The 19,745-nt window shown below is 35.9% G+C and overlaps 1 long non-coding RNA gene across 1 annotated transcript; it reads left to right on the top strand.

Annotated features, from left to right (window-relative positions):
* Positions 1–1,558: 1,558 nt before the first annotated feature.
* On the top strand, positions 1,559–19,093 carry LOC5565899. Its single transcript, XR_002501018.1, has 4 exons — positions 1,559–1,685; positions 1,864–2,279; positions 18,500–18,864; positions 18,927–19,093. It is a non-coding gene; the product is annotated as an uncharacterized LOC5565899 (long non-coding RNA).
* The last annotated feature ends 652 nt before the right edge of the window (positions 19,094–19,745 follow it).

Below are 19,745 nucleotides of genomic sequence, written 5' to 3'. Positions count from 1 at the left end.
AAAAATTTACCAAAAATCAGGTTATTTATTTATTTATTTATTTATTTATTTTACCAAAAATTTTGGAAGAGGGAAAAACCCCTTTGAGTGATTTCCTTTCGAAATCTTTCTCAAAGAGGCACAAAACCTCTTCATCTTTTCATATAACGTTACAACACAAAAAGAAATCTTATAACTAAAGGCTCATACGGCAAAGATATACCATAACAAAGCCACAAACTGCAACATGAATCCAAGCTATCTGAAGTATGAAGTGATTTCCAAACCAGGATGAGGGAGGGGGTCTTCCAAAACAGAATCCATCTTCACATCTGCAAATAAAAATAGAAAAAAAAAACACACACACACACAAAGCACGAGTATCAAACAATATATGAGATTTCATTCAAAAAACTAAATAAGAGTTTAAGTATATGATAACATCTTGTACCCAGTATATCTCGAATAGATACAGGAATTGGATGGCCATAATTGATTATACTATTAAATAATTTATTCCTTGGTAAAATGAACCTGGCACATTGAAGAACTATATGATCAATATCTTCATAAGATTCACCACATTCACATAGATTTGAATCCACAATATTAATACGATATAAATGATTGTTGCAAATATAATGATTTGAAATCAATCGCGAAAATGAACAAATAAAGTTTCTGGTTCCTGGTATATTTCTAAACCAAGGAAAATATTCCATGATTCTCTCGAGAACATTGCAATGTATACACTAATAATCGGGTGTTGATGGTTCTACCAAGTATCTCCGTATAAATATTTTGATATACTTGCCAGGAATCCTTTAACAGCCCAAAGAGCTTCACAAGTTAGTGTTCAATGAAACTTTCGCAATTTGTAGGATAATCACAAAGCAGCTGTTAAAGAGTATAGTGGTGGATTAGCGCTGTAAATCTATCGATATTATATTTGTAGTTTTGGGTCGATCACTTCTATCTCAAATAGGGTCTAGAAACTAACGTGAATTTTGGAAAATTTGCACCACTGTTCCAGTATTTCCCATGTTTGATTAACTCTTCTCTGGGAATTCTAGGATACCCTAATAGATGCAGTCCATCGGCGATTGTATAGATTTTCAGCGCCTCACTATATACGATCTCTACGAGCTATGAAGGTCACGTTTTCTGAACCAGACGTATCCAATTACCCTACCAGCAAACCCTTCAACCGGCGGTAATTTATATACCCCATCAGGGGACTCAAGTGCTACATCGTCCTCTTGTCCTGTCCCATTTGAGTGAAAATCGAAAGCTATCATCAGCGACCAAAGGCAAAGTTGTGTAAACACATTTCCGATCGCCCAGAGCAATGGAGTGGAGCAAGCAAGATCACCGTGTTTTCAATGGAAGAGACTTAAAAAATCGATGTTATTTGTTTATTTACGGTCCAAAACCGAACGGTATTTTTAACCCATGCAACTCCTGTCCGGTCATCCGCTGTGGGAAAAGAGGAAGGAAGGCCGGACGCATTCAAAAAATGGGAAAAATGAGCACACATTTTTGCTATGTACCCAGGCACATAATTTCTTAAAGTATATAACGAAAAAACGTTGGTATTTTTAGAAAAATTATCTTTTCCATTCGACTGTCAGTATCGATCGTACTCTCCACTGGAAAACATCTCACTAGATCCCCCCGGGAAGCAACAGTTAAACCAGCAAAAAAATGTAAGTTGAGTCTGCGTGTTACTTTGTATGGTTGTACTTTACCACTGTCTCTAGCACTACTTTTCACCGATCGCTGCCAATTCAGTTTGATCAATGTTCTTGTTTAGCTTTCGCCACGGTTGAATCACAAAGTGCACTTGTGTTAATTAATCTATCTATCGATTTTGATTTATTTTAGCCAGCCCCGTCCAAGATGTCTGAAACTAGAAACCTCATGACGACGTTCCTAATTCTGATCTTCCTGCTATTCCTGCTCTACCTCGTAATCGAAATATTTTACTAGGAGGACACATTCTGCAGCCGTTTAGTTAGAAAGGATGAGTGAGTGGATGAAGTGTTTTAGTTTTGTGCGTGATAAGGACTGCGAGCGAGTGAGGAGGATCGGTGGACCGAATGGATGAAGCAATGTACCACCCTACATTTAGCCAGTTTTAAGATGCACACAGTAGAATAGTAGGATTCCAGCTTGAGCTTCGTACCGTACCCAATGCACCTACACACACTGCACTCTCGCTGCACCCAGATTGCACCAAGATCTGAATGACAATGTTGCACCATCACAGCGCCAGCTTCTCGTGGACGTCATAAGAATGAGTAAGTATGCCCCATTTATCTTTGCAACGTTTTTTTTTTTTTTTTTTTGAGAAATGGGTACCGTCGAATGGGGTAACTTGAAATACTTTTCAGCTTTAGAACTACCCGAGCAGACGGGAATATGCGTGGAATCGTGCCAGTTTAGATCTGATATCTCAATCAGATATCGAAAAGATGTTTGAAAATTCGGTAAAATTCATCGCAATTGCTCGATATCTGGAAATATGTACACAAGATTAAAATTTGACATGAAACGTATCACATTCATTTGCAAAATGGCCGAATGGTAAGCATGTCTGCGTTCGGTGCTAATGGTTGACTATTGTTTTTTTGTTTTCTTGGTCGTCTGTCGAATCATATGTTTGTTTTGATATGTTGGTCAATCAATAAACTTACCAGATATTTGATTGATCTTATAATATCTTAACTAGATATTGCTCAATACTTCTACATACGTATTTGGAATATTGTTTTTGATATTTTATATGTTTCCGAGAAGGCGAAAAAAGCTTATTGATTGCAATTTTTCATATGGACATCTAAAAACAATATTCGCTTGATTGATATAAGAAATAAAAGAATACCATTAGCATATCATATTTAGCTTTTGTAAGATCTTACCAATATCAGTGAGGCATTCATTAGATCTAAAAACATCAAATCTTGCTATGGCTCAGAAGTTCGAGGATTAAAATTATGATGTTATCTTCATATCTTTTATCTCTTATGTCAATCTCAATTTGATGATCAAAACTTTGCTTCTGCTTAGGTTAACTCTAACAAACCATTAACTGATTATGATCATCAGTAATTCACGTTAGCATACATTATAATTTTGTTCAGCATTTGGCATCTGCTCGGGTGTATGGGTGAAAACGTGATGGATTTTGAAGAACCAACAATCTGGTATCCTATTCGCATCGTAATCATTTCATAGAAATTCATATCCATGGGCACTTGTCGGCGATGTCTTGCAACACATATTGCTAACAGAAATCAACTATCAAAAACACACCTTATCTATCTTTCTGTATAAATAAAAGTATAATGGTGTTCGTATGTCACGAGATGGCTTTAGAACGTAACGTAACGTTAACGGATTTACCTGATTCTTTTCATTGTTTTGGATTCGACAGGGCACGGCATAAAAATAAAAAGGTACTGGTGTTAACATCGAATTTGGTTGTAAACATGTGACGTCACTCTTATCGTACCCTATACCGTCCGGACCACTAGATCTTTTTTCCACAAATTTGTTCGAGATAGATAGGAATGACGTCGTCAAGTAGCTGTCAGTTTTCGGAATATATCAGCTTCTCAACGTAGTACACCGTGTTTGTCTCGATCTTTCCCCAAAAAAATTAAACTCAACTCGAAGGAAACTTATTAAAAACTGGGTTTAAACATTGGCCCTTGCTTACGCGTCCGGATATTGTTTCATCATGGTAGACGTCATTTCCTTACAGTGGAAGTTATTTCGGGTATAGCGTTGCCGAGCCCACCACAAGTTTTAGCTAGCAATATAGTACACCGTGCGACAGGGGATGCGACGTACTCGTGTAGTCGGAAAACGAGAAAAAAATTAATCTGTCATTTTGTATGAGAAACTGCATGGCAGATTTCAACAGCCTACTTGATGGCAACACGAAGTTTGCCGGGTTGCTAGAATTGTAATATTATGATCATGTAATAATTTACTACAGTAAGAGCATGAAAATACTCAAAAATGAAATATCCTGATCATAAAAAAAACTAATTATTGATTTTATTGTGAATATTTGATCTATTTGATAAAAAATCTTCTTTGTTTATATTTCACATGATGTTCTATAAAATTTAAGATTTGACAACTAATAGAAAGCTATTCAAGTGCTTAGATTTAATGCAATGAGCGTTTCAATAAAATGTAGAAAGTTAAGTTTACTATATTCTCGGCAGTAAACTCTGCATGTGGAACACGAGTGAAACATGTTCATGTTATTTTATCTCTCTACATCTTTCGAGCATACTATAAACAGCGTGTTGGTATGAATAAAGGTAAAAATTATTACAAGCTTTTGCTTTGCTTTTGCGGCTTAGAGTGAAATAATTTACATTTGTTTGAAAAAATATAGAAATTCGATGAAAGCTTCGAAGCTTCAAAAGATATTCTGAGAATTCTCAGATTCCGGTGAGAAAATAGAACATTCCCCTAATAATAAAAAATTTTTGTGGGAATTTTGGCATTTTTTTTCGTTGAAATACTCGTACTACGATAAGACTTTTGAATCTTTCATCTTCTTCTTCTTGGCATTACGTCCTCACTGGGACAGAGCCTGCTTCTCAGCTTAGTGTTCTTATGAGCACTTCCACAGTTATCAACTGAGAGATTTCTTTGCCAAATTTGCCATTTTCGCATTCGTATATCGTGCGGCAGGAACGATGATACTCTATGCCCAGGGAAGTCGTGGAAATTTCCATTACGAAAAGATCCTGGACCGACCGGGAATCGAACCCAGACATCTTCAGCATGGGTTTGCTTTGTAGCCGCGGACTCTAACCTCTTGGTCAAGGAAGGCCACTTGAGACTTTCATAAAAAAAATCCGTAAGCTATTCTCAAATTTTCTTAAGAATTTTCTCATTCCTGTAGGTGTTTTTGGATTCTTGATGCAAAAATAATATCTTGGATTGCGGGGAAGTTTTTAGAATTTGAGTGGGAGCTTCTGGTTATGAATCTTTTGAAATTCTGTAAAAATCTTTGAATCTCCCATCGTAACATTTGGTATTTGTTTAGAAATCTTTGAGAATTTATTGAGATCTTCGTCATCTGTTGTGAATCTTTATAAGTTCGATGACATGCACTCGAAGAAATTTAAGTAAGAATTTTATGAACGCGTGCAGGAGTCTTCGAGATTTCGATGGAAATTTTTGGAATATTAGTATGATATATCCAGAGTTTCTGTGGGAATCCTTACTGAATTCCAATGATTAGCACTAATAGAAATTTAAGTAGTAGAACGCTAGTGGCGCTGTTATCACAAAATAGAATTATATTATTAATACTTACTAATTAAGTTTTTGATTGATTATTGTCATGTTGTAGAGAATGTTTTATTTTGGTTGTGAAAAATAATTTGACACTTACAGATCCGGTACTCAAGCTGTCAGAGCGTGGCAAACTAGATGTTGGTCACACGAACAATCGCGACATTAGCATTCTAAGGCTAATGCTTCTACTTTAGCACCAGGAGTCACTACAATAACCATACAAATCCGAACCTTCACATCTTAATTCCAGGATTCTTACCAAATTGATAGGATGCTCACAAGTACCCCAAATGTTTTATCAAAAATGCAAGATTCTAATAGTAAGATCAAGATATTAAAATCTCATAAATTACACTCAATTTTTAAAAAGAAAAGAGATCTAACTGAAATCATTAGAATCTTTAACCGAATCCCAACAACTATTACTGTATTCTTAAAGAAATAGGAAAGGAATAGGAAAAGATTCCCACTGGAACCTAAGGATTCCAACATTCACACCACGAGTAAAGAAATGAACGTACAAAAGAAAAATGTCAATTGAATGCCTCTGGCACCAGAGAACGGTACGTCTTTGTTAATTTCTCTTGTGGATCTCGATGTTCGTTCTACCGCTCGTGCTGTGTGAGAGAGATGATTGTAGCGGATGAATGCAGAAAAATAAATTGACTACTAACAACGAAACGAGCTTCGTAAAAAGTATCGAAAGCTTATAGCACTGATACTACCAGAATTTTAAGAGTACGAGTGGAATACCGAAAATACCACCAAAACACCTTGAACCCTATATTTATCATCGGAAAATACAAGCTTTCAATAAATTCAGCAGGAATCCTGGAGTCCCAAAATTCTACCGTGATTTTGCTACAGTCTTAGTCATCATACGGAATTTCAAGAATCCTAGGTTATAATTTACTTTGGCTGCTATAATTTCAAAATCTCCACAGAAAACTCAGATTGGAAGCTATAATCCCAAAATTTATTATTTACGTGCGGTGGAAAACAAACATCAGTTGACAGTTCTTTGCTACACGTGCTATGTGATGGAAAGTGGTGAACATGTCTACTGATTCGGAGCAAAAACAAAACAAAATGCTTTGGTTGCATCACCTCAACCCATAAACCCTTATTCTTATTGAATATAATTTTATTATACATAGTTTTCGTTTCTTGTCATTACTAAAAATAACCTTTGAATGGTTTGACATTTTGAATGTCGACGTATTTTTTTAATCCTCTGTATTAAAATATATTTTCACCGCGTGACAAAATTGAAAAATAGTTTTTAAGTAAGCGTTGTATTTTTCCACCTTATCGATGGATCGCATCACCGACCAAAGGTGACTCCCAGATATTTTTCCTTCCTCACTAATAAACACCCTTCCCACGGTGATTGTGGAGATGCAGAGGTATTCTCGATCGCTAGAAGCAGCAATCATTACATCCTAACGTTTCTTCCCCATCTCAACCAACTGTAAGGACTTGGTTAGCGCCTTTATTGATCAACCTTATGAGATCTGCTAAAATTGTACTTCGAGAGTTAGTGGATACTCCCATCCCTTATTAATTTGGATCGAAGTGCAATTTTTACCCGTTCCGATCAATCATGGAGTAGCAACCATTGACATGTATAGTCAGTCTATGCTATGCTAAATTTCAATTGAAGCGATGTATATTAAATTCTATGCTTTGTCTCAAAATGGCTTCTGAGAAGTCATCATAAGAGCTTCTACATAAAGTTAAGTAGTTTTCTGAAGCAGGCAGAATATTTATTCCAATAATAATGCAGTTCTTGGAAATATTTTGAAATTTTGCTCCGAAAGTTTAATAAACTCAACACAAAAGTTTCAATGTTATGGTACAACTATTTGTTAAGTAGACTGGTCTAAATTGTGATGATTTTGCTCCACTATGCTTAAAAGGTGTCATTTATAATGATCATATAATAACCATCCTCTCAAGCTTTGAAGAGATTTGGTTGTTGCCACTTTCAAAATAATAACGTGTTTTGGGGTCGTATTTACCCTAAATGAAAAACACGATAACTTCGCGAAATTTAAACGGATTACTGAATTTTTCTGCAATTTTGGAAAGACAATTAATTGGATGGTTCATCGCCGGGAGCGATTATTGTAAAAAAGGTCTAGAAATATCGATTTTTTGCAACTTTTAACGCTAAAATCTCTAAAACAATTATACATAAAATACTTTCTTCGGCGAAGATTTATAACGGGGAAATGTATATTATATAACACATTGATTAGTTGAGAATTTCACTACTATATCTTATGATGGTTCCACATTCTGATGATTCAGAATATTGATGTCTTCGGCAAAGTTGCCCATTGGTCTAGAGAGGCTACATGTTTGGTTAGTTCAATATTTTACAACTAGGAGGCGCTAGTGAGCAACAAATTTTTCAAACTCACATATCTCACGTTTCAGAACAGCTACAAATTCGGTGTTTTCGGCAAAATTGTTTGTTTGGCTTAGGACTATGTGCTGCATGCTTGGTTAGTTTGGTATTCTATAACTAGGAAGCACTAGTGAGCATAAGAAATCCAAAATTAAAATATGGACCTATGCAGTTTTGATAGAAGGCGCTTCTTCTTCTTGGCATTGACGTCCTTACTGGGACAGAGTCTGCTTCTCAGCTTAGTGTTGTTATGAGCACTTCCACAGTTTTTAACTGAGAGCTTCTTTGTCAATGTTGCCATTTTCGCATTCGTTTATCGTGTGGCAGGTACGATTATACTCTATGCCCAGAGAAGTCAAGGAAATTTTCATTAGGAAAAGATCCTGGATCGACTGGAATTAGAACCCAGACACCTTTAGCATGACTTTGCTACGTAGCCGCGGACTCTTACTACTCGGCTAAGGAAGGCCCCAGAAGGTACCTGTTTTCGGTACAGAATATGTGAATCAGTGAGCTGAATATTTCAAAATGCTGTGAATCGAAATGCTGATAGCTTAGTTCTAGGTATTTTCGACAAAAATGTTCGTTGCTTCTCAGTTGAGAACCATTGGATTTTGTGTATCTGGTTTTAGAAATCTGTGGTATTTGCTTCACCACATTTTTGTAATGGTAGATTATGGAGAAATCACGTTTAAACTTCCCAGACAACCAGAAGTCGCATAACAGTTTACGAACAAAGTCGTTTATTTACACAAATTACATCATACTCGGACTACATGGTGGATGATATCGTTTGATCGATGAGTTTCCTCGCATAAAATGCTATTTTCTGAGTTCATTTGTACATTTAGTTTCGTCTCGTATACTTGTACAAAGTAGGTCGGATCAATCCGTAGCAGCTGTCAAATCAATTTTGTTATGATAAATTACGTCGCATAAGAGTACAGACTAGTTCGCAAGAAAATTTACACACTCGCATTGCAAGTTGTTTTTCGTCATATAAAATATGCACGTATATCGCCTCCACTTTTGTACGTATAAGGCCTTTTCACAACATCTTTTACGTGAAACTTTGCGCATATAAGCATCGCATAACGCAAGAGGTGATTTCGTTATACGTACACTCTGGTTGTCTGGGTTGTTTTTATTCGATAATGACGAACGAAAGTAATTTGCTGAACTTATCAGTCTTTAGTATCTTGAGATATATTTAACCTTAATATATGATATAATATAATCCAAATTGTAACATTTTCTGAGCTGTCACCGGAGAAAGTATAACTTTATATATAACTTTCTCTAAGATATAAGCGTCCAAAATTTTAGATTTTTTTCTATCTATCACAAAAAGCCCTATCCGCAATGAACCATCATCCTTTTGATTTTTTCAAGATATTTGAACGAAATCCACTCGCGGGAACGCTTCGATGTCTGAAAAAAAAAATCACAAATCGATTCACTAACAAGAAGTTGTGTTTTTAATGACAAAGTACATCGAGAAACCGATACTGAAATAATTGTTGCAAGTAATTCCACAAGGGTAGTCAGATCTTTTATAATTTTCCTAAAAAATAAACATTATATTAGCAAAACTTTTATGTAGCCTTTTTGCACACTGATAAATGCTGTAACACATCGTAAATATCGTTTCTGATGTTTAGGAGCTACATAAATTTATGTTTATGCTTGTTTTATGCTATCAAACGTAGGACTGCAAACAAAAAAAAAACATGTTCATACCTAATGCTGCTTTACTATAGCTAAACATCATATCAATTACAGATATAATAAATTAATGAAAAAATACATCATCATGCCAAAGCGTTGCAAGTTTCACCGCTGATGCAAGGCACCCCATTTGACGGTCGTTTCAAACATGTCAAAATGTAACGATGGAAATAATAACAAGTATGGTAAACTTCAGTCCGCTGGTCTGGGTGGTCGATGGGCCGGAAAACGGTCAACCTCATTTCGTCAGCCATGCCAGATGTTCCACCAAAAACCGAGTACGATAATTTTAGAAACGACTTCAGAAAAACCACGTTCCTACTGAAAACCGTTAGCGAACTGCTTGAAATATTTTACTAATCATTACAACCACACCCATCGGGCATCGTGCAGCGTGTACCATTCCCGAGCAGAAGAAAATTGCTGCAGAGTACCAAAATAGGGGGCCTTACTTTGCCGAATGGTTAGAGTCTATGGCTACAAAGCATAGCCATACTGGAGGTGTCTGGGTTCGATTCCCGGTCGGTCCAGGATCTTTTCGTAATGGAAATTTCTTTGATTTTCTTGGGCAGAGACAGTATCATTGTACCTGCCACACGATATACGAATGCGAAAATGGCAACTTTGGCAAAGAAAGCTCTCGATTAATAACCGTGGAAGTGCTCACTAAGCTGAGAAGCAGACTTTGTTTAAGAATGGACGAAATGCCAAGAAGAAGAAAACCATAATAACGTTTTCCATAAAAAAATATTTTCAATAATTACCACCTGAATAAGGTATGGAAGAGTCTTTCATAAGATTTAAAATGCTTCGAATTATATCGCATGCATATTTCACAAACACCAAACTGGTAATTGGATCAGCTATTGCAATACCTAAAAAATACATGGAAAATGTTCATATATATTTAATTTTTGTTTAAATAGAAGTCCTCTATATCGTTCCAATGCGGCATTTTTGATTGTTTTCAACAATATTTTCAAGGTGATTTCAATGATGCCAAATTGAGATTTGTACAATACCTGCACTACCAAATAAAACCAAATTATGGTGTAACACCACAATATAATATGCATAGACGGCTACGAGCTATTCGTTCCTGCTCGGGTACCGTATCGAGATCATAATTTTATGCCTTCTTTCGCCCACTTGAACGGCTTTCTTCTGCTCTTTACCTTGTGCGGTGTAACGACGCGATGGAGGCGCACGGTGGTGCGTAATAGAATGGCGCACTTTTGCGCATCATTTTGAAGGAAACTCACACTGAAGAAACATTTGCAGCCAAATGCGTCACCGTGGTTAGGAAGATGAGGGATCTTTGAAGTAATAAATTTAATGGATGGTAAATTTTCGATTCAACTTGGATTCCATAGTCTTAGTTGGGGATATAAACAGAGCGATGAAAGAGTGCGACCGTGGTAAATATTACGTCGGAGAGGCGCCACAGCTGCTTTCTCGGATGTGGTTAGATTATTATGTGATCAAATGTTATGATCGGTATGCTGTTTATTTCTACAAAGAAATCTAATCAATGAATACTGGACATGAACTGACATTTCATATCATCTAATGAATGTAGAAGATCTGTCGATTTTGTTTTTAGAAATTCAATGATTCAGATTCTTTTACCACATGAAGTATTCTCAACTGTACTACTGAACCATAATGAGTCTAGACAGTAGTCGAAAAAGCCTCTCACGAGCAAAGGAGAGCTTATCTCCTCTTACTACAATGATGATCCATATGATGCCCTTAATAATCCTTTTGGTTACTTACTTTCGCTGATCTCGTCTTTTGATGATCGTCTCTTTGATCAAACATGCGTTCATCTACACCTTGTACCGTTTTGCCTATATTCGCATAACAGTACCGTTGATATAGAAAATCCCATGGATATGGGACAGTAATGACTTGAATCAAAAACAATATCTGAAGGATCATCGTACGCTTCTAGATTTGTCGACGACTTTCTGGATAATGGATAATGGAAATGACCCATATTAGTGGGTGACCTATGTATGATAGTGTGACCACTGTACCAGGTGATTGTACCCCGTTTGGCATGAAGTCGTTTGGCATAAGGTCGTTTGGCATAAAGCCGTTTGGCATAAGGTCGTTTGGCATAATGGTCGTTTGGCATAATGGCCATTTGGCATAATGGTCATTTGGCATAATGGCCGTTTGGCATAATGATTGACTTAAAATAAATATCGGTGTTTTTAAGCTTTTACCGAGATGAACGCCATTGAACCCATAGCAAAAAAAATGGTAGGTTCTAAACACGCGCGGTGTTCGTTCAGAGATTTTCCAAGCTAAGAATTTCAAAAATTGTTGTGACATTAGAGAGCATTACTAAATAAAACTCATGACGTGTCTTTACATCTCAAAACATAGAGTACTTTGAGCTTGTTGCGATATAAATATGTAAAAAAAGTAAATTGGTAAAGAAAGTTCGCAGTTATTCATCAAAGGAACGCTCATAGAATATTTCGCTGCAGATTAAGCTCTGTCCCAGTTTGGACGTAACACTCGATGAAAATAACTTGATAAAAGAATGTATTTTTTTTTTACAAAATATCAAAAGCTCTAATCCAAAGATCTATCAATGCGACTTAATGCAGCCTATATACGAGAGCAGATTATTTTTCGATTAAAATGTTAAAGGCTCTAACGAAAAAAAAAAATTTCACAGCATAGCTCAAATAAACAACACATCTTTAAAAGAAAATATTAGTGGCAAAACTTTTCAACGGTTCAACATAAAATCTAATTTTGGAAGTGTACATCAAAAACATCGTTTATTATCGAGATAAGGGATTAAAATGATATTTATTCCAGCATATCTCGGAAGGAGATCACGCGTTTGTCCCAAAAAAGTATATGTTGAATATTGGCAGGTTCTAAAGTAATTATCTTTCTAACACCACATCTGGCAAGAATTGATAAAACAGCAAAATATAAAAATGGTTAACATTTAGCTTTACTAAATAATAAATTTAAACAGTATAAATATAAAGAACAACTTATTTTTAAAAGAAGGCAAAATTTATAATTGAACCAATAGAAGAATGGACGCCAAAATTTATTGCGGCAAAATAAAACGAAAAGACAGAATCATCGAAGTGATTGTGCTACTTTTCCCAGAATGCCATTTTCCCGAATGAATGGTTTCCCCGAAAAGTGGTGACGAGAAAGAACGATAAACAGTCAAAATAAGGAAGTATTCTGTCATTCTCGGCTATACACATGTTTGCAAAAATGCTGAGGACGGTAAAACTCGAAAGAACTGCCATTTAAATAAAGAAGGGTGCATATTAGATGGTCAGTTCGTTAACCACCATGAAATGTATAAAGTTACGACACTTATGAGTGCTAAAAACTTTTCGGGGAAGTGGGCTAGTCGGAGAAACGAGATATTCGGGGAACTGGAGCTCGGGGAAACGACATTCGGGGAACCGACATTCGGGGAAAAATAGCACAACCCATCGAAGTAACTACAGTAATCGATTTCTCTTTTCGCTGATAATTTGAGCAGATCAATGTTATCGATTGCCACTCTTTGTCAGTTGTGAACAAAAAAAAATACTTAAAAATATAGCTCCAAAGAACAGCCTATGCATAAAAGAAGAAGAAATTTATTAACATTTTAAATCAACAGTTTTCATACATATAATTATGGTTACATCATATTTAGAAAAAAAAATAGAACAATTAAAAAAAGGGTAAATTTGTGCTAAATATATAAAAATCTTCAGTGCAAAAATTTGTTCCAATAGCGAAACTCAAAAGAGGAATTAGTATTTGAAAGAAGTGTAATTTCTGGATAAATAATAAAATACTATTGGCAATTATTTCCTAATATGCTTAAATTTATTCAAGAGCGAATGATTGTTGAATAAAGTGTCATTTTGAATCAATTGACATCATAACAAGCCTGATGTCATCAGAAAGATTCAATAGAAACTTAAAAACGAAAAATTGAGACATTCTTGGTTTCAGACTCATTATGCCAAACGACTATTATGCCAAACGACTATTATGCCAAACGACCATTATGCCAAACGACTTTATTCCAAATGACCATTATGCCAAACGACTTTATGCCAAACGGCTTTATGCCAAACGACTTTATGCCAAATGACCTACCACCGTACCAGGTATGAAGGTGAAGTTCATTAGACCTCAGGATCTTGTAGAGTCCGTAGAAATAATGAGCCTCTGAATTTCCTTATTGCAGTAACGAGTTGCATATCTAGAATCTCTGTTGCACTCGTTCTTGTTAACACACAATTATGGGTCCACGATTATCAGTCACTCTCTTTCACATGTACTTCAAATGAGAATGACAAGATAGTGTAACCACTGTATTCAGATTTCGACATATTCACACTTCAGCCTGGTGTGTTGTGCAGCTACCGCTTTCAATACAAATTATCGAATTCAGTACTATACCATTTAATTCCACGAGAGTTTGTATCCTTCGACAGTACACGACACTGAAGAAAGGCCTACCAGTTGAGGTCGAAATACGCGTATCTGTCAAAGTGTACCAACTGTAGTGGAATAAAATGGTATAGTAATAAATTCGGTTTTTCATTAACTTATAGGTATTCCACTAAACAGACTTATTATAAAAATTACATTTATATGCAATGAATTTTAACATATTGAAATCGTTCTTTTGCAATATGGAACGATTCGTTGTTTTCAGCATTAAAACAGTTAAAAAAACATCTCCATGTTTATAACAAATAAATCATACATTGTACCAAGCATTTCAAAATCAATACTCGATTTTTCGTTTTGAGAACGAACCTTGAACATAATATACGAATCTTTTGTACAAGTTACAAATGATATAGGCTGAAATAAAATGCAAGAATTTCTGTGAGACAAGGCTACCAAACCTTTCGTTGTAGGAACGACGAATGATTTCTTTGATGCAGGAAATTGTTTTTTACGAAATATTATATTATATATTCAGGTGTACAATGTATATCTGCCTTCACCCTTTTAATTGTCTAACGTTCAACTTTCAAGCTATCTTTATGTATTTTTCGACAGCTTACGGCTCGTGGCTTGGGATTTTTTGAGATGTTGTTCATAAAACGGGATGATGCTCATAAAACTTGCACGTTTTCTAATTGTGACCTAGCTACACTATTTCTTCCCAGTTTCTTCACTTGAAATATTAAGTTGTGTGTATTATCCCGTAAAGGAGGGATTTGCTGTCTCCAATACTAAAAATAAGGATCTCGTATATTTTCTAATATCGATTTCATAAAATTAGATTTCTTGCACATAAGAGTATGAATATATTGTTTCAAATCACTGCAGCATGGAGACTTTATACTGTCCATTGGTTCTACTGATACCTTTGAGAGAGAGCAATATAGTTTTAGTAATGATAGTAGGTAACGAAACATTTTTCCATACACTTTGTAGATGCTACTCCGTGAGCATAGGTTGGACCCCTCAGTTGGAGTTTGGTTTGGGGCTTATTTATGTCTTGCATGTCCCGGAAGAATTGTGCGATTGGAACATACAGCAATATAATACAATTTTAAATTTGGTGTTGAAGAAACCATTCATACAACATAGCTTACTTTATGGTTTATTAAAACACAAATCAAAATTTATATCCTGAAATCCAGATACTATTCAGGACAGACTTCAGCACACGGAATAAATTTCGAATTGGAGGTGGCTTGGTTAATTCGAAAGCAAGTAAACATCTCAGACTTCTGGACTCGTTGAAGTGATAATAAAAATAGTAAGTAGAGTAATGAAAACATCTTGCTAGGAGTTTTATTTCCCTGGGATTGAACACCCATGACCTTCTACTTATGAATCAGAAGCGGTAGCCATTAGACCACCAATAACCCCCTCACCATAGCACAGAAATTTCAAATCAGTCTTTTGAAGTCTTTTCGGCTCCTAGGGGTTCGCGAGCCCTCGATTGGGAACCACTGATATAGAGCCTTTCTTTTCAGCTGTCTCCGGATTGCTTTATATGTTCAAAAATGTAATTGTGCACCATATTTGCGACAGAACTGGTATGCAGTTAAATTTACGTAATATTACTTTTTTGCTGCTTAGGTAGAACACAACAAGAACCCCATATTCATTGCCTGCGATTATCACACTCTTGCAATGTCGCGCTTGGTTTACCATGCTAAAAGAATCCAACCTTTTCTGTTTCACACTTCAACATGTTCAGCAACCATCTGGAATGAAGTTGGCTGGAGGGCGAAATATGATTCAGGAAAACATATTGTTGGTTACGTTGAAAATGAGTGATCGTCATTGTGACCGTTAACGCGATCAAACGATTGTTCTCACACTATATTTTGTCGCCATTCCTGCAAAATTGGTCACATTGCATCCTATTTCCATTCATCCGATTTGTTTCTGCCAATTGGTGTAAACAGGTAACCAACTTATCCAGGCTCTTTCGAATAGTTTTCTCTCCAAAATCATCTTTCCCAGCTGCCGAATTTTCCTAAGGCTGTTCGATTGCATCTTCAACTTCACTGGCGATGTGCCGCCATCATGTGCTATACCGATGTAGCTGGTCCTCCTACCGTCTTGATGTTCCGCCTCCACATTATTTAGATGTCCCTTCCAATGCTGCTTCCACCTTTCAATCACCTAGTTCAACTGCCATAATATCTCATTCTGAAATTGCAATTTCCCGGGAATTCCCAGGATCCCGGTAAACTCTTGAAAACTTGAAAATGAAGCAAATTTGACTACGAATGTTTCTAAAGTATCTTCATATTTACACAATTACACATATTTACAATCTACATATTACCTGCATAGTTTTTTAGACAAAAAATATTAAGTTTCTTTCTTAAAATTTTATGCATATGAGGGCTATAAACCAACTTAATTAACTGTGAGTATTCATTGGGGGAATGGGTTCAAGCTTTTTCCATCTTCAATTTGCTATTACCTTACTTTAAGTGTGTTTTGCGTGCCCGAAAAAAGTGATCATTTCTGCAATGCGGTTTGAGCATACAACAATACAATACAATTTAACATTCTAATGCCCTAGAAACTAACGATACTTCATATAAGAAATGCGTGGAAACTTAGTGAATATATACACAAACATTTTTCTGTTCATATTTTTGTTATTGCGATATACAATTGTTTTTTGTTGTTGATTAGTTTTGAGATATAGCTCAATAATCTATAATTAAATAAAAAAACATGTTTTAGCAATAAGGAAGTCATGTTTTCATGTTACAAAATTATCATCAACACTGAGCAAACTCAGCACTGCCGGTCTGTAGTCGAATCATTTCATTTTACTTTACTGATCTCTCATATAAAGGATCCCTAATAGAAACCATTGATACGACATAGAAAACTTTATAATTTATTGATACATAAATGAAAATAGAAAAAGTGTTAGACTGAAGTGTCCTTAGCCGAATGGTTAGAGTCCGCGGCTACAAAGCAAAGCCATGCTGGTGTCTCGGTAATTTAAAAAATCTTTTTTGCTCAAGACGCATCGTGTCTTCCTAAAATTTCAACTTGAAAAGATGAAAATGGAGACGGCAAAAGCTCTTATATATTTGTAAGCAATTGCTGTGGGAGGACTAAGTAAGAGGAATAATCATGGCCACACAGAATATACCCCAGATGTTTGACGGACATAATGTCGAAAGGCATAAAACATTGAATATGGGCATACTGAGCCCCAAAACGCCGATATGTGCAAAACGTTCATTTTCCTTCACGACGAAAGCAAATTTTGGAAGTTTTTGGGAATATAAGAAAAAAGCGTTGTCAAGGTAGAGGAGTAAAAAATGATTCCATTTTTGGATAAGTTGGATCCACCAAATGTGATATTATAATCATTGAAAAAATATTCCCGGTAACATTTAGTATTTGGATATAACGTTACACTTTTATCAAATTTTTTTAGGCATACATTTTTCTTTACTTTAGACTTTCTGGACATTTCCATAATTATTCCATATACTCTCATGTGACACCTAAAAAGTTGTAACAAGAACAAAAAAAAACACACTGTAGTCAAGTGGCACTTATCATACATTACTATTTCAATAGTTCATTAAATTTGAGGTGTCACATGAATGGGTTTGAAATAAATGCAGATATTTCCACTTCTCTCGAGGCGTCCGTAATAAGTCACGTGGTCCCAGGATGGTGTTGAATGATTATTTTTATGTTTTTCCAAGCCATAAAATTTGTTATGTCGAATGATGCTAACAGAGTTGACAAAATGATACCTTTCTTCGGGATATGTGGAACGTGTCCAGTATTACCAAATTGAATCTATATGGTTATTAGACTTTTTGATGACCATTTTTATCTCGTTATCTCTTCATTCTCAAATTTTAAATGCGGTTGCCATAGACTTTGAAAAAGTCTTTAGAAAATTCCAGTTTAACAGAGCTTTAAATGCGGTAACACAAAGTAACCAAAGGATGCTTAGCAACCATGACCCATATCACCGCCAACCTAGTAAAGAAAATCGATCTTTGAGTTCGCATTCTTTGTAAAAAAAGCGTACCGCGTTTGGTGTTCCCGCTTTTGATATTTGCGTTTCAAACGCACACAGCAATACTATTTCCAAATGAAAACGATATTGAAGAGCACCAATCTTAATCAATGATTTTTTCTACGCTTATCATAAATCATACAAGATGTATAGAAAAAAACCTTAATCTTTTTTTTCTATCTTGTGCAGAAAGATCTCAAGTTATCAAATATGTAAACAGTTAATTTATTGGATTACGAAAAAAAAATTAGAGTAGAATTTTGCAAACTACCGTGCGTCTCCATTAGTTATCTCAAGTGGCAACCAATAAAATTTTACGGCTTCCAGTCGTAACGAATGGCGATAGGAGGGAAAACATGGGGATTCTAATTGATTATCTTCTTCTTGGCATTGTGGTACCAATGGGACAGAGCTTTCTTCTTAGTGGACGTTGACGTTACCACGAGACTAAGACCCATCCAAATTGATAATATGTCCCTATACCCCCAATTAATCAGACAATATATTTCCAGGATCACCAGACCGACTCCGTTTGCGATGCTGCTGGCCAATTGTTTCAAGTTCATCTAGGCCACCTGCTGATGTTGCAGTACTTGAACCTGTTACGCCACACGTCAATATCTCACGGCTCCGATTAGGCAGTTTGTGGCAGTGCCATTGACTGAGGTTCAATTTAACCTCCCGCGACTTACTGTTAACTGAGGCAAAATCGCCACCATGAACAATCGGCGGAACAGCATGAAAAAGGACGATAAGCATGGCAAGGACAAACCGGACCGCAAGATTATCCGTCATCCGACGGCACCGTTTTCGATGAAATCGATTATCATGAACCTGATAATTGCATTTTTTCTGTACCTCTTGCGTCGAGTCATAGGTTTGTATTCGTGGAACATTTCGTTGTGGGGCCCACTAATGGTACTCTTTCCCACATTTCAGAAGCTGGCGGGAAAAGTGCGATCACCAAGTACAGCCGGTTTATCAAATGAAGTGCTGCGGGAGTGGGTGATAGTGGCAGGTGTTGGGTTAAATCATATTTTCTTCTTCGCTAATGTTTTCCCCGCTACTATTGACAAATATAATGTTTATGTTATAAGGTTACGGAAGAGAAATTGTTTTTTTTTTCTATTTATACATATCCGAAATTGGAAGCTTCTTTTTTTGTTTGAATTCTTTTCAGAATTGTCTTATTATGCTTTCAGAATTCTATCGGGATTATGTTTGTAATCCTCTTAGAATTTTTTTTCAAAATCCTTTCAGGATTCTTTTCAGAATCCTGTTTGGATTCTTTTCAGCACCCTTCAGGAATATTTTCAGAATCCTCTAATGATTTTTTTAACATCCGCTGAGGATTCTGTTCAAAATCTTCTCAGGATTCTTGTCTGTATCATTTTAGGATTCTTTCCATAGTCCTTTAAGGATTATTTTCAGAATACTCTCAGGAACCTTACCAGTTTTATTTATTCAGTATTCTTTTCAAAATCGTCTTAGAATCTGTGAATAATCCTCTTTGGTAACTTTTTATGATCCTACTAGATTTTTTCCAGAATCCTCTCAGGATTCTGTCCATAACCCTCTCAGGATTCTTTCAGAAGCAAACCAAATCCTCTCAAAATTATTTTCAGAAGCTTCTAAGGATTCTTTTTAGAATCATCTCAGGATTCATTTCAGCTCGTTTCATGCTTATGATTCCTCTCAGGATTCTTTTCAGGATCCTCTCAGCATTCTTGACAGAATCCTCTTTCCTTCTTTTCAGAA

This window comes from Aedes aegypti, chromosome 2 (genome assembly GCF_002204515.2).
Source record: "Aedes aegypti strain LVP_AGWG chromosome 2, AaegL5.0 Primary Assembly, whole genome shotgun sequence".
Classification (NCBI taxonomy): domain Eukaryota; kingdom Metazoa; phylum Arthropoda; class Insecta; order Diptera; family Culicidae; genus Aedes; species Aedes aegypti.
Note: the sequence above shows the minus strand (reverse complement) of the source record. Positions and strands in the feature narration are given on the sequence as shown.